We start from the raw sequence: 10,385 nt of genomic DNA on the forward strand, positions 1-10,385 counted from the left end.
GTGTTTTGTGAAGCAACTTCATCACCTTCAGGGATTCCTATAAGGCAAATATTAGTTTTCTTCGAATTATCCGAGAGTTCTCTTAGTGTGAGATCTGTTTTTGCTCTCTATTTCTTTTGATCTTTGCACTCCTGGGCTTCTTCAAAAGCTGTGTCTTCAAAATCAGAGATCCTTTCTTCTGCCTGGTCTATCTGTTACAGAGAGATTCCACCGTATCTTTCAGATCCTTGAGGGCTGCAACCTCTTGTCTCAGTGTTTCAAAATTTTTGATCATTTTATCTTTGAAATCGTTGAGTTCTTGAGACATCTTTTGAATAATTTCTTGAGAAATCTTTTGAATAATTTCTTGAACTCATAATTCCTTCTTTTCTTCCGTTCTGTTAATCTTATTTGCTATCCACATTCAGAACTCGATTTCTGACATCCCAGCCATTTGCTCGTGGATGGGGACTTCAATTGCATCTGCCCCATTTTTCCTTGGGGGAGTTGATCTACTCTGGTTATTTGAGTTGCCAGAGTTTTTCTGCTGATTCCACCCCATGCTCAGTTTACCTTGTTTGGAGGCCTTATCAGAACCATTCAGTTGATGGCTTCTTTTGGTTGCCCAGAGAGACAGGCAGAGCATGTCTGTTGTCTTCTCCCAGTTCTTGGGTGCTGGGCAACTGGGGTGCAGTGGAGCAGTAGCAGCTGCACAGGAGTGTGCGTGGCCGGATTAGACCTTGTTCAGCTTGCCGGAGCGACCATGGGGCAGAGACCAGCAGCAGCTGGATCAGTCCTAGTTCAGCCCCTCTGGGGCAACTGGTGGAACAGGGGGACTGTAGTGGCTAGATCAGTCCTAGTTCATCACCCTGGAGCAGCCAAGGGATGGGGTAATGGCAGCGGTAGCACAGGGTACATGATCGACCAGATCAGTCCTAGTTCAGCCCCACCAGAGTAGCTGGGGGGGAGCGGAGGACTCTTTCATTGTGGCCCATTGGACACATGTGGCACTAGCAAGCCGGTCTACGCCCTCCCAGCGCAGGAGCCCGGAGTAGGGAACTCCTCCACCTCCATCAGTGGGATGCTCATGGCTCTACCAAACAGTTCTGGGCCTGCCCAGAGTGGTAGACTCTTCCACTGCCACCTGCAGGGCACGCATGGCTCTAGCAAGCAGTTCTAAGCCCACCCGGTACGTGTGCCTGCAGCTGGGAACTCTTCCGCTGGTCCCTGTGGAGTGTGCATGTCTCTAGCAAGCTGTTTTGGGTCTGCCTGGAATGGAGGACTCCTCCGCCACTGCCCATGGGATGCCCTCAGCACTAGCAAGCAGTTCTGGGCCTGCCCACAGCAGGAGCCTGGGGCAGCGATCTCCTCTGCCACTCGTGACGCGTGTGACTCTAGCAAGCAGTTCTGGGCCGGCCCCAAGTGGGGGACACCTCCGCCACCGCCTGTGGAGCGCGTGCAGCTCTAGCAAGTAGTTCTGTGCCTGCCTGAAGCAGGGGACTCCTCTGTGGCCACCCGCTGCCCGTGGGAGGTGTGCAGCTCTAGCAAGCAGTTCTGGGCCCACCCAGAGCCTCGGAGTGGGGATCTCCTCTGCCACCTGTGGGGTAAGTGGTTCTAGCAAGCAGTTCTGGGCCCACTCAAAGTTGGAGCCTCCTCCGTCACAGCCTGTGGGGTGCATGAGGCTCTAGCAAGTAGTTCTGTGCCTGCCCAGAGCAGGGGACTCCTCTGCAACCTCCCGCCACCTGTAGGCGGTGTGCAGCTCTAGCAAGCATGTCTGGGCCCTGCCAGATTGGGGGACCACTCCACCGCCACCCACAGGGGTGCGCAGGGCTCTAGCAAGTAGTTCTGTGCCTGCCAGGAGCAGGGAAATCCTCTGCGGCCACCCACCACCCGCGGGAGGCGTGTGGCTCTAGCAAGCAGTTCTGGACCTGCCCAGAGCCCTGGAGCAGTGATCTAGTCTGCCACCCGTGGGGTGCATGGCTCTGGAAAGCAGTTCTGGGCCCACTCAAAGTTGGGGATTCCTCCGTCACAGCCCATGGGGCTTGCAAGGCTCTACCAAGTAGTTCTGTGGCTGCCTGGAGCAGGGGAGTCCTCTGCGACCACCCGCCGCCCACAGGAGGCATGTGGCTCTAGCAAGCAGTTCTGGGCACACTCAGAGCCCTGAAGCAGGTATCTCCTCTGCTGCCCGTGGGGTGCGTGGCTCTAGCAAGCAGTTCTGGGCTCTCCCAGAGTGGGGGACTCCTCTGCCGCTGCCTGTGGTGTGTGCAAGGCTCTAGCAAGTAGTTCTGTGCCTTCCCGGCACAGGGGACTCCTCTGTGGCCACCTGCCACCCGCCATCCATGGGAGGCAGGCAGCTCTAGCAAGCAGTTCTGGGGCCTGCTTTGTACCTGTATTTTGTGTTCTTAAATGTTCTTCCTTGGATTTACAGTTTGCTGAACTTCTTTCTGGGCTCAGCTCCCCATCTTTGGCTTCATAGATTCTGATTCCAACAAGTTTTTCTTCCTTTGCTCAGGAGCCTCTGACCAAGGTTGCTACCACTCGGACATCTTCCCTGAATACCCTGATGTGAATAATTTTTATCTTCCTTGATTATGTCTTATGTCTTCTTAAACTTTCCAGTCTTTCAGGGGCTCCAAGTCAGAGAGTAAGGAGACCATGGCCTGAGAGGGCGGAGGGCACATCTGGGAGGGGGAAAGGAGGGGTGCGGGGGGGAAGACAGCGAGCTCCAGGCGCCAGCCAATTTTCTAATGACATCAACATATTCTGCAGTCACTTCTCACTGGTGGAGGGAGTCAAAGATGTGTGTGTGGTTGGGCAATGCCACAGAAGCTATCTTTTCTTTCACTATTCTTGTGTGGTATTTTCCCACTCCTGGCTTATAGTCCTTTACAATATTGAGGCTCTATTCCTTCGTGTTGTTTGAAAAATGATCTGTGGAAAGTTTCATTTCTCCTTCTTCCTATTCCTTCATCCAGTGTCCACGAAGTATTTGGTCTTTCTTCGGCTGCTCTTGGAAGCCTAACCAAAGGCACAGATACTAGATGAAAAATGTTATTTGCCTGTGACAATGCAGTTAGAAAGAAAGAATAACCTTTAGAAATTCTCTAGGAGACTTCAGTATTGTTTAATTTGCTCTCTTTTCTTGAGTTATAATAAGAATGATAATCAGAATAATTTTCCTTTGGGGAAGATTACAGAGAACAGAAAAAGCTGATTAAAGTTGGATATGGTCAATTTAAACCATCATTTATTGAAGCCTGATGTGTACAAAGCTGTTTAACACTGTAAGAGATACACAGATGGATAAGACAAAGGGCTTGCTTTCAAGAAGTCAGTAACCTGTTAGACAGTAGACAAATGAATAGAACATAAAACAGAGTAAAAGCAGAGACCTAAGACAGGGTCAGCACATTTAAACTATGGAAATATTTTGGGTTCTTCCCAACATTTGCAGGCCACAGGCAAATTACTTTATAGTGCACTCTATGGCCACCATGACAAATAGCCAAAGTCACAAAATGGCTTCCAGAAGTGTATATGGAAGAACAGAGAACAGGCCAGGTTGCTGGGATCCTACTGGTAGGAGGTTGTATAGTTTATTAAAAATGTTCTCCCATGAATAATGTTTCCATGCATCCACTCCCCTTTGCAATGTGACACTGCTGCTTCTTGCATCAAGAGATAGCATTTCTTTCCTCTCCTCTTGAATATGGGTTGATCTTATGACTTGTTTCAATCAACAGAATGGTCAAATTTACATCCCACAAGGAGGACTTCCTGAATCAAAAAAAAAAAAATTGCTCAGTCCTTCAAACCCTTGAAGGTGTTACTCTTTTATCCTTCACTGTCAAACATCTGATGTCTCTCTCATATTTAGATAGAACCATGTGATTAATCCCTATTACTAGAAGTACAGATGATGTGTCATTTGGATTTGAGGTAGTTAAGAAGTGGTCGGCCTTCTCCATGCTTCATTCAGCCCCTGTCTATAAGCAGATATCCCAAGGTGACTCTGAAGCTATGTGAAGATAGTAGAGTCCCAGTGAAAGGAGTTTGATGCTTCGGAGCAGAGTCTCTCTGTCAATTGGCATTACACTGTGAAGTAAGGGAAAAATAAAAGTTTATTCTACCAAGGCACTGAGATACTAGGATTGTTTGTAATAGCAGCTCATATAACCAGTTGTGTGATAATAAATGTTTAGCAACTATATGCCCAAATGAAACAAAATAAAACAAAACACAAAACTCCTCTTTGTAGCATTTGCTGATTTATGTGGTATGAATAATCTCACCATGGACTCGGTGCCTATAGCTCAACCGGCTAAGGCACCAGCCATGTACACCTAAGGTGGCAGGTTCAAATCCCCAGCCCGGACCCACCAAAACAACAATGACAGCTGCAACAAAAAAAATAGCCAGGCGTTGTAGCGGGCGCCTGTGGTCCCAGCTACTTGGGAGGCGGAGGCAGGAGACTTGCTTGAGCCCAGGAGTTGGAGGTTGCTGTGAGCTGTAATGCCATGGCACTCTACCCAGGGGGACAGCTTGAGGCTCTGCCTCAAAAAAATAATAAAAATAAAAAAATAATAATAATAATCTCACCATGGCCAATTTCAAGCTACCAAAAGTGTTATCACTGAACTTTGAGTTAGGAAGAAATTCTAACCATTGGATCTTGTGTATAACTTACCCAGACTAAATTACTCTCTCATCATCAACATCTGGGTTGAGTGAGAGTCTAGCCATTCTGGGACATGGAGCCACATGCTGGATAAAACCTGGGTCACCCCACCATTCTGAAAACACTTGCTAACTATATTGGACTGTGACTTAAGTGTTTAGTTACTGAGATTTGAGGCTTGTTTGTTAAAGGAAATTCAATACCCCCTTAGCACCTGGCATCATGCCTTGCACATGGCAGGCATTAATAAATGTCTGCAGAGTTGAATTCTCAATGCTAGTTCTTTACAAAATTTGGACAGCATTCAAACCTCATATCCATTTTTTGGTGTTACTCTTAAGAATGTAGACTAGGCACCTGGCATCATGCCTTGCACATGGCAGGCATTAATAAATGTTTGCAGAGTTGAATTCTCAAAGCTAGTTCTTTACAAAATTTGGGCAGCATTCAAACCTTATATCTTTGTTTGGGGGTTACTCTTAAGAATGTAGACTAGGAATGCTCATAGTTCAAATAGTCAAATTAGCCTCTTCTGAAATTTGCTTATACATATATAATTTTATATATAATTACATATTGTATATATTTATTTTTGTAGAATTTATTGTATGCTAACAAATAATTCAAATTTAGAGTTATACTGCCAAATCAGTTTGGTATATTCATGCTATGGTTTATATCCTTTAAAGCTGTTTTGCCAAAAGCAAATACATATCTTGCCCAGTATATAACCTAGGTGGGACTCAGTACTCACCTCTGTAAAATGAGGGTGATTACCTATATCTCCAAATTGCTGTCATCCCCTAGACCTATAAAAGTTTGAGAAGGTAATATTCTTAAAAAGGAATTTATATAGTATGTTCTGGACTTAATTTTAATTTTTTAATTTTCTTCCCAGCTATGAAGCTATTTTGAAAATAGGACCTTAAGACTTGGCACCTGTAGCTCAGTGGCTAGGACACCAGCCACATACACCAGAGCTGGTGTGTTTGAATCCAGCCTGGGCCTGCCAAACAACAATGACAACTACAACCAAAAAATAGCCAGGCATTGTGGCAAGCGCCTGTAGTCCCAGCTACTTCTGAGGCAAGAGAATTGCTTAAGCCCAAGAGTTTGAGGTTTTTGTGAGCTGTGATGCCACAGCACTATCCGAAGGGCAACAGCTTAAGCCTGTCTCAAATAATAATAATAATAATAAGACCTTAAAATAGAGAAATCAACAAAATTGGGTACTTATAATATTGGAAAAGAGCCCAAAGATACTAAACATATCTTAATCATTTACAATGTAGAGCAGAGGGCAAATAGATTGTCAAGTTAGTGTAGAGGGTTTTTTTTTAAGCTATAAATCTTCTGGATAATGGTGTCAGAATTTGGATTTTTAAAAAACTTTCCATTTTTGCTCTTTCATTCAAGTCTTTTTCTGACTTGGTATACAACTTTGGAAATGCATATCATCAACTGAGATCTATGTGTTACAGTTAAAAATTTTCTTCATTTCTATGTTTAGTCTTGGAACTAATTAAAATGTGAACACTGATGAATCATAGGCCGTGTGTAGATTCAGTGACTGAAAAGGTGCATAAGGACATTTTTACAACAGGTAAAGCATAAGCTCAAATGGTAGCTTTGACCACAGGCCATTTAAGACACATAATTGACAAAAAAAGTTATAAAAACTCTTCTTACAAAGCAGCAGAAAATATAGCTTGTGCAGTTTGTTCAAAAATGTCATCTGGAAATTTGAATCTGGGTTTGTTCTCTTTAAAAAAGTTTGAAAAACATGGATTTGAGGGTATTTTCTTACAATTCTAATTCAGACTCCTAAAACATAATGTGAAAGAGTTATATAAACTTAGTAATAGTCATCCTGTAGGAAGAAAAACATGGGAATGAGCTTTACTTATTGCTTAATATAAGATCAGAGACTTAGACCAAACTCTTTGCATATTAGAGTTCAAATGAGAAAAATCTAATTTGCCAAAAAGACTAAATACCTCAAGAACTCATAATACTGTTGATTATTTAACTTTGACTCAACTGCCAAACATGCAGGAACACGTAAATTTTCTAAAGGGAATTTCAGGGCAAGGAGTAAAATTTGGGGCATATGAGTTCAGCATTCCTTGGCTCATGGGTGAACTCCTCTTTAGGAAATCCTTCAGATTTTCATATTACTGAGAATAAAGTTTCTTGTAATATTTGTTAAGGATTTTTTTAATTTCTGAGGGGTCTCTTGTTATTTCATCTTTACCGTTTCTGATTGATGAAATTAGAGATTTTACTCTTTTTTTCTTGGTTAGGTTGGCCAAAGGTTTATCTATCTTATTGACCTTTTCAAAAAACCAACTTTTTGATTTATTGATCTGTTGTATAATCCTTTTGTTTTCAATTTCATTTAATTCTACTCTAATTTTGGTTATTTCTTTTCTTCTGCTGGGATTCCTATAAAACAAATATTAGTTTTCTTCAAATTATCCCAGAGCTCTCTGAGAGAGTGATCTGTTTTTGCTCTCCATTTCTCTTTATCCTTGAGTGCTTGAGCACATTCAGAAGCTCTGTCTTCAATGTCAGAGATCCTTTCTTCTGCCTGCTCTATTCTGTTACCTAGGGATTCTACCGTATTTTTCATATTTTTGAGGGCTGCAATCTCTTGCCTCAGTGTTTCAAAATCCTTGGTCATTTTATCTTTGAAATCATTGAATTCTTGAGACAGCTTTTGAATAGTTTGAAATTCTAAATCCCTCCTTTCCTCCAATCTGTTAATCTTATTAGCTATCCAGATAATGAACTCGACTTCTGTCATCTCAACCATCTGTTTGTGGATGGGATCTTCAACTGCATCTGCCCCATCCTTCCTTGGGGGAGTTGATCGATTCTAGTTGTTCAGGTTACCAGAATTTTTCCACTGATTCTGCCCCATGCTGAATTTGTACCTTTTGAAGACCATCCCCAAACTGTTCTGCCAGTGACTGCCACAGGAGAAGATGCCGGCTTACTCTGGTCAGGAGAGACAGAGAGTGTCTCCCCAGAAAAGCCTCAGGGGTGTGAGCCTTATTGCTCCCGCTGCTGCGGCTGCTGCTCTTCACCTTGGGGTACCGCCGCTCCGATGTGATTCTCTCTCAACTAACCATCCTCTTGCAGATCTCAGCCACCGGGCCTTCAGTGCCAGGAACACAGCTGGATCAGTCCTTAGTGAGCACTGCCAGGGTTTCCAGGGGGGTGGGGGGCAACTAGTAGCCTCACAGGGAATGTGGAGCTGAATCAGTCCTCTGTGCACTCTGCCAGGGTTTCAGGGGGAACAAGGGGGCAACTGGCAGCCTTCCGAGGAGCACAGGGCTGGGTCAGTCCTCCTAGCATGCTGCCAGGACTTCCCGGGGGGGCAGGAGAGCAAGCGGCAGCCCCATGGGGCAGTTCTCGGGATGCAGAGCCAGGACAGGGCCCTTGGTCCTGCAGGGGTGGGGGGATGCTGCTCTTGGGTCTCCTCTCACTGTCTGCAGGCAAGGGGGGGAAGGGTGGACTGGAAATTCAAAATGGTAGTGAGAATGTTAGTTCTATTTTTCTGCCTGGAGAGAGGGTATTCAGAATCCCAGCAGGGTCCCTCCAAGGGAGTAGTTCCCATTGTCTGTAGCTCTCAAACATGGGGTGAGATAATAGGTCCTCAGTTTATTGCTCACCTGTAGAAAACTCACAGGGGCAGACAGAGAAAAAACAAAGAGAAAAGCATAACTTTCTTGGGGGAAGGGACGGACACTTTTCCTTTGGGAAGTATTATGTACCTGTAGATTGCTTTCTAGGAGTCGCAGCTTGCCTCAGCAGAGGTGTCCTGCAGATATCACTCTTCTCTTTTGGCTGGGCTCCTAGTCTTCAACTTTGTTGGGTGTTTTCTGGACTTTATCCTTCCCTCTGGAAGGGAGCTTATGTCAGAGGATGGTACTTGTCAGCCATCTTGTCCCCCTCCCCCAGCTTACTTTTTTGATTACAAATTATATTTTTTATTTCATGAAAAATATAACTTATTTAGCTATGTACACCTTGATGATAAACTCTCATTTGTTCCTTTAACAGATGTATTATGATAAAATTCACGTATCATACACGTCACCCTTTAAAAATGTGCAATCCAATGGTTTTTAGTATGTTGACAGAACTGTGCAACCATCACCATAGCCAATTTTAGAACACTTTTTTTTTTTTTTTTGAGACGGAGCCTCAAGCTATCCCCCTGGGTAGAGTGCCGTGGCATTACAGCTCACAGCAACTTCCAACTCCTGGGCTCAAGCAAGTCTCCTGCCTCTGCCTCCCAAGTAGCTGGGACCACAGGCGCCCACCACAACGCCCGGCCATTTTTTGGTTGCAGCCATCATTGTTGTTTGGCGGGCCCAGGCTGGGGATTCGAACCCGCCACCTTAGGTGTATGTGGCTGGCCAGAACACTTTTAACACTTTTGTCACCCACTAAAGAAACTCTATAACCATTAGTATTCATTCCCCATTTCTCTCCAACCTCTTCTATCTCTCCTGCAAAAACCCCCAGCCTAGGCAATCACTTTTCTAGCTTCTGTTTCTATGTTTGTATGTTCTGTACATTCTTTTTACTCTTCCTATCTATGATTGTATATCCTTTGACCAATATCTCCCTTCCCCCCCCAACCACCCTAGCTCTTGGTAGCCACCATTCTACTATCTCCTTCTATAAGGTCAGCATTTTTCCCTTCTACATGTGGTGAGATCATGTGGTATTTGTCTTTCTTTGTCTAGCTTATTTCACTTACATAATGTCCTCTAGTTCCATCCGTATTGTCAAATATATCAGTATCTACTTCTTTTTACAGTTGAATACACAGTTCCCTTGTGTGTATGTATATATATATATATATATATATCACATTGTCTTTTCTTTTTGAGACAGGGTGGTCTTGCTCTGTCACCGTGGGTAGGTGCACTGGCTTCATCATAGTTCACAACAACCTCAACCACTGGGCTCAAGAGATCCTCCTTGCAGTGAAAAGGTAGCCATCTTGTTTCCAAACACAATCTATGTTCTTGTCTAAATAAACTAGAAGTTTAGTCTAATCACGTGTATGTGTGCAAGTGCACACACATATATGGCTTCTTCCTGCAGTTGCACTGGAATCTGCAACTGTCATTCAGAATGTCACATGGGCATCATGAATGAAGTTTAACATTTAAACATATGGCTATACTAAGGGGTAAAAGGGATAGCAGGAGCAATGAGAGAAAATAAATATATCAGAAAACACATGAATATTATAATGAATTTAAGTTAAAAGGAGGACACTGTTCTAGATAATGATGACCAACTTAGGACACATTTACATCTGTTGTAGAGTCACAAGAACAAAGAGAAAGAGAAAAGACAACAGTAATAAATTTATGGAAGCTAGAAAACAGATAGGTAGTAACTGACTTAAGAGGCTCAGCTCAGCTAAATTCTAAGCCAGCAGCAGAAAAGCCAAGAAATAATCAAGTTTGTATCTTAGAACTTCCTAAGAGCTTAGAAATTGGTGGCATCTGTAGAAATGATGATTAAGGCTAAAAATAAGAGGTTTCATTGAAAATCTGTTTAAGAAGAAGCTGGGTCCTAAAGTGCCTCCTCCCACTCAAGAGACTCATCCTACCTCATATTAGAAAAAAACTGAAGGTTTATTCATTATAGTGAATGAAGACAGAAAGTCTCTAGACTAAGGGACACCAGGTCCAGTTGA

Source organism: Otolemur garnettii, unplaced genomic scaffold (genome assembly GCF_000181295.1).
Source record: "Otolemur garnettii isolate 467f Iridium unplaced genomic scaffold, OtoGar3 scaffold00262, whole genome shotgun sequence".
Classification (NCBI taxonomy): domain Eukaryota; kingdom Metazoa; phylum Chordata; class Mammalia; order Primates; family Galagidae; genus Otolemur; species Otolemur garnettii.